Source organism: Hyperoodon ampullatus (assembly GCF_949752795.1).
Source record: "Hyperoodon ampullatus genome assembly, chromosome: 3".
Lineage (NCBI taxonomy): Eukaryota > Metazoa > Chordata > Mammalia > Artiodactyla > Ziphiidae > Hyperoodon > Hyperoodon ampullatus.
The window spans coordinates 78,630,370-78,636,691 of NC_136916.1; the positions used below are offsets into that span (position 1 = coordinate 78,630,370).

Sequence of the window (6,322 nt, forward strand, 5' to 3'; positions counted from 1 at the left end):
TGATTGTCCAGTTAATTTGATCAATGCTGACAGCATAGTCATCCCACTCCAATGCAAAATGTGTCTGCTTCACTTCACATTTTATAATAACATGTTATTAAGATATACTTCCATACCATACAGTTTACTAATTTAATATATACTCTCCAGCATTTTTTAAAGATTTTTTTTTGATGTGGACCATTTTTAAAGTCTTTGTTACAATGTTGCTTCTGTTTTATGTTTTGGTTTTTTGGCCGTGAGGCATGCGGGATCTTCGCTCCCCAACCCGGAATTGAACCTGCACCCCTTGCATTGGAAGGCAGATTCTTATCCAGGGAGGGCCCTCTCCAGTGTTTTTTAGAATATTCAAAAAGTTGCATATAGATCAGCCCTATCTAACTTCAGAACATTTTCATCACTCCAAAAATAAACTCCATAAACGTTAACAATCACTCCTCATTCCCCCCCACCCCCGTCCCCATCCTCTGGCAACCATTGATATAATAATTTCTGTCCCTATGGATTTGCCGCATTGAATGTATGTGGAATCACATAATATGTGATCTTTTGTGTCTGGCTTCTTTCACATAATATGGTATTTTCAAGGTTCATCTAAGTTGTAGCACATATCCAGAGCTTCATTCCTTTTTATGACTAACATTCCATCGTCTGTATGTACTGCATTTTGCTTATCCTTTCATCAGTTGATAGACATTGGGGTTATTTCCACTTTGGGGCTATTATTAATAATGTTTTAAATTTTATCATTATTATTAATAGCAATTATTATTTACTATTAATATATTTTTGTATAATTTGTTATGTGAACATATTTTTTCATATCTCTTGGGAGTACAACTAGGAGTGGAATTTCTGGGTTATATGGTAACTAAGTTTAATATTTTTGAGGAACTGGCAAACTGATTTCCAACATAGTTTCATAATTTTGCCTTCCCACCAACAATGGATGATATTTCAGTTTCTTCATATCCTTGCCGAAACTTGTTATTGCCCATCGTTTCTATTATGGTCATAATAATGTGTGTGAAATGGTATTTTATTGTGGTTTTGATTTACATTTCCTTAATGACTAATGACATTGAGCATTTTCATTACTTACTAGCCATTTTTATATATTCTTTTGGGAAATGTCATTTTAGAACCTTTGCCATGTTTTCATTGGGTTTTTAAAAAACCTTTTCATTGTTAAGTTGTAATAGTTTTCTAAATATTCAGAAAATAGTTCTTTATCAGATACATGGTTTGCTAACACCATGATTTTCTAACATCATTGAATTCGCTTTTCATTTATTTGATGGTGCTCTTTGAAGCACATTTTTAATTTTGATAAAGTTCAATTTATCTATTTTTTCTTGTAATTTTGCTGTCATATCTAAGAAACTGTTATCCAATTCAATGTCATGAAGAACTCTGCCTATGTTTACTTCTCAGAGTTTTATAGTTTTATCATCTACATTTATGCCTCCCTTTCATTTAGAGTGCACTTTTGTATATGGCAGGTGGTAATGGTCAAACTTCATTCTTTTGCATGGAGATATCCACTTGTCACAGCACCATTTGTTGAGAAGACTGTCTTTTCCCCATTCAGGTTTCTTGGAACCCTTGTCAAGAAATCAATCCCCCATAAGGGTAAAGACTTATTTCTGGACTCAATTCTATTTCATTCATCTACATGTCTATTCTATGTCTGCACCACATTATTTGATTACTGTACTTTTGTAGCAAGTTTTGAAATCAGGAAGTGTGAACCCTCCAACTTTGTTATTTTTCAAGATGGTTTTGCCTATTCTCAGTCTCCTGAGTTTCCAAGTGAGTTTTGGAATTTTTCAGTTTCTGCAAAGAGGTCAGATGGTATGCTGATAGGGAGCACATTGATTTTTCAGAACAATTTGAAGAGTATTGACATTTTAACACTATTAAGTGAACATGGCATGTCTTTCCATTTATTTAGAACATCTTCAATTTATTTCAGTGATATTTTTCAGTTTTCAGTGTATTAGTGATGCACTTCTTTTTTAATTTTATTTCTATGCATTTTATTATTTTATGGTCTTGTGGATGGAATTATTTCTTAAATTTATCTTTGAAATTGAATTTTTTATATTGTTCATATCCTGCAATCATGTTTAACTCATTTATCAACTGCAATAGTTTTGTGGTGAGTTTGGTAGGATTTTATACACAAGATCATATCATCTGCAAATAGTGGTAGTTTTATATCTTCCTTTCCAATCTGGATGCTCTATTTCACTTTCTTGTCTAATTTTCCTATCTAGAATCTCCAGTACAGTGTTGAATAGAAGATATGAGATTGAAATTCGTGTCTTGTTTTGATCTTAAGGGAATGCATGCAGTCTTTTACCCTTAGATATGAAGTTAATTGTGGATTTTCCATTGCTGCTCTTTATAAGGTTAAGCAAGTTCCATTCTACTCCTAGGTTTGTTATGTGTTTTATCATGAAAATGTGTTGAATATTATAAAATTTTTCTGCATCTTTTGAGCTAAATATATGAATTTTGTCCTTTATTCTATAATATGGAATGTATTAATCAACTTTAGTATGTTGAACCAGCCTTGAATTTCTGTAGCATATTCCATTTTGTTATGGTGTTTAAATCTTTATATATGCTGTGGGTAACAGTGGCCTTATAGAATGAGTTGGGAATTGTTTCTCATCTGTATTTTCTTTGGAAACGTTTGTGAATGATTGTTGTTAATTCTTTTTTTAAATATTTGGTAGAATTCACTATTTGGTAGAATCTATGTGGGTGGGCTTTTCTTAGTGGAAAGAATTTTTGTTACTAATTCACTGTCTTTACTTGTTATAGGTTTACTTATATCTTCTATTTCTTCTTAAAACAGCTTTAGTACTTTGTATCTTTCTATGAATTTGTTCATTTCTTCTAGATTTTGAGTTTGATGGCACATAATAGTTCATAATATTCCCTTATATTTTACTTTCTATATATGTCTTAGGTGATGTCCTTCTTTTATTCCTAATTGGAATTTTCTTTCTTTCTTAGTTAGGCTAGGTAATGGTTTGTCAATTCTGTTGATCTTTTCAAGAACCAACTTTTTATTTTGTTGATTTTCCTTATTGTTTTTCTTCTTTATTTTTCATTAATTTCTGCACTAATCTGTATTATTTCCTTCCTTCTGCTTGTTTTAGTTTTAATATTCTTTCCTTTTACTATTTTTTTCCCTAGTGGAAGGTTAAGTTATTAATCTAAATTCTTTTTTAATATAAATGTTTACAGCTGTACATTTTCTTCTGATGACTGCTTTAACTATGCCTCATAAGTTTTGTGTTACCATTTTAATTCAGTTCAAAGTATTTTGTAATTTCCCCTTTACTTATAGGGGAAATTACAAAGAAGAACCCCACTGATTCTTCTCAGCCCATTCATTACTTAGGAACATGTTTAATTTCTGCATATTTCTAAATTACAAAACAATTGCTCCAATGAGCTCCATTCCTACTCCCCTCATCTCCACTGTATGGACATACAAATTACAAATGTATACACTATAAACATATCAACACAGTTTTATAAGGATTGCTTTATGCAGTTTTTAAAAATCAGAGAGGATTAGAAAAGTGTTACAAATGAAAATACACTGATACTGTCTTTTATATTTACCTATGTATTTACCTCAACCAGTGTTCTTTATTTCTTCATGTGGATTTAAGTTACTGTTTAATATCCTTTTATTTCAGCTTGAAGTTAAATGTTTTATTATTTCTTGTGGAGCAGACATGCTATCCATGAATTCTCTGATTTTATTTACTTGAGAATGTCTTAATTTCTCCCTCATTTTTCAAGGTTAATTTTGCCAGATGTAGAATTCTTAGTTGACAATCTTCTATTTCAGCACTTTAAACATGCCATCCCACTGCCTTCTGACCTTCCTGATCCCTAATGAAAAGTCAGATGTTATCTTACTAAAGATAGCTTGCAGATGATAAGTTGCTTTTCTCTTGTTACTTCTGCATTCTTTCATTATCTTGGTTTTCAGCAATTTGACTAAGATGTCTCTAAACATGGATCTCCTTGTGTTGATTCTACATAGAATTTATTGAGCTACTTCGATTACAGTATAATAATTTTTGGTCAAATTTGGGACGTTTGGGACCATTCCATCTTCAGATAGTCTTTCTACACCTTTCTCTCTCTCCAGTCCTTCCGGGGCCTACATTAGCCATATGTTGGTATGCTTGATGCTGTCCCATAAGAACCAAAAGGCCCTGTTGTTTTTATTTATTCCTTTTTCATTTTCTTTCTCAGACTGGATAATCTCAATTGACCTTTATTCATGATAACTGATTCTTCCTTCTGTCAATGTAATGCCTTGTTGAGTCCCTCTAGTGAATGTTTTATATTAGTCATTTTAATTTCCAACTGTAGAATTTCTACTTGGTTTGTTTTTTTTTGTTTTGTTTTGTTTTGTTTTAATAAAGTTAAACAGTAAAACAAAAATTCACAAGCTGCCCTGTCCACCCCCCACCTCCCTCCCCTACCCACAGTCTTCGGTACTGGCTCGCTTTCCTTCACCCCACTCACACAGACACTGGGTATCCAACTGATAGAACGAAACTGCTCTAAGTACGTGGATCATGATGAAGGGAGGAGGCGAACTGTGTCCACATTAGAGGTTAAACTGAGCAAGTCTGCATTTTCTGGGCTCTGGATGGTCTCCTTTCATTAGCAAAATTGAAAAAAGAAGTTCCCTGCACCAGATGCTTCAAAGCTGAAGCCCCCAGGACTGCCAAAGAATGCCTTGAAGATATTGTTTGCATCAAAATCACCCATATTCATGCCCTCTTCATCCAGGTCTTGTTCACTGTCATAGTGAGTCTTTTCCTTGGGATCAGAGAGAATGGTAAAAGCTTCTCTGACTTCCTTGAACTTTTTCTCCTCCTCCTTCTGAACTTCAGCAATGGCTCCACTGTGCTGATCTGGATGGTGCATCAAGGCCCATATCCAATAAGCTTTCTTGATCTCGTCCTCAGAGGCATTCTTGTCTACTCCAAGAATCTTGTAGTAATCTTTCCTCTTACTCTTCTTCAGTTCCAGCTGTGCAGTTTTTAGGAGCTGTTTGTGTTCTTTTGTTTTCTCCATCTGATATACTTTTTCATAGCCCCATACTGCTTCTTCATAGTGTTCTGTGTCCATGTAACACTGACCTCTTCTCAAGTAGGCTTTTATATAAGTGTCATCAAGCTTCACTGCACTTGTGCAGTCTTCTGTTGCATCATCTAGTTTCCTAAGCTTGGAATTAACCATACCCCAATGCCAGTAGAGTTTAGCATTTGTTTTTATATTATTGGGGTTTATCCCCAGGGCTTCTGTGTACAGTTTACATGCTAGCTTGTAATTTCCTTCTTTAAATGATTTATCCCCATCTTCTTTCTTTGCTTTAAGTGCTTTGGCATTTCTGCAAGTGATGCAGGCCTTCTCATGGTCAGGAGCCATCCTGAGAGCTTGGACAAGAAAACTGAACCACCTTCTCAATACAATCTTCATAATCAAGGCAAAGACCTCGTACATACAGAACATCGGCATTGGTGGAATCCATTCGTAAAATGTCACTGGCCACACACTGTGCTTCTGGATAATGACCCAGCATTGCTAAACATTCTGCTTTGAGGATTTTGAAGCGATGGCAGGCAGGGGCATATACTAGGGCATGGTCCATGCAAAAAACAACCTTCCGAAAATCCCACTTCTCAAAATCCTTTTCTGCTATTTTCTCATATTCTATGACTGCACTGGCATTCTTGAACTCCTGTTGTGCCTGAGCATTTTTTTGACCCAGTTCTAGGTCTCTCTGGAAACTACGACATGCCACCATGGCATTCCCTAGAGATAGGTGGCATTTGTCCTCTCGTAGATGTCCCTCACTGACTCCTGTGCATCTCCAAGAGCTTCCCAGAACTTTCCGAGCATCATCAAGGTGGCTGCTCGATTCCCGTAATAGCTAGCATTTTTAGGACACATATCTCTTTGCTTTCTCGTCATATAGCAGCTCTGGTTCGATCGCCACCATTACCACATTGCACTCCAGGGCAGCTGCCATCTTACCTCCGGAACCCTCTACTTGGTTCTTTTTTAAACTTCCTATCTCTTAACTGATATTCTTTATTTGGTGACACATATTTCTCATTTTTATATAAGTTTTCCTTTAGTTCTTTACATGTATTTATGATAGCTGATTTAAATTCGAGTAAGTTTAACATCTTACTAGAATTCTCAGGGTCAGTTCCTATTGGCTGCTTGTTTTTCCCATTGCCTGTGTATGGGTTATACTTTCTCGTTT

At 35.0% G+C, this 6,322-nt stretch overlaps 1 pseudogene across 1 annotated transcript; it reads right to left on the reverse strand.

Moving 5' to 3' along the window:
* Window positions 1-4,707: 4,707 nt before the first annotated feature.
* On the reverse strand, window positions 4,708-6,082 carry LOC307049536 (dnaJ homolog subfamily C member 7-like; annotated as a pseudogene). The gene has a single exon. The product of its transcript is annotated as a dnaJ homolog subfamily C member 7-like (transcript).
* Between the last annotated feature and the right edge of the window lie 240 nt (window positions 6,083-6,322).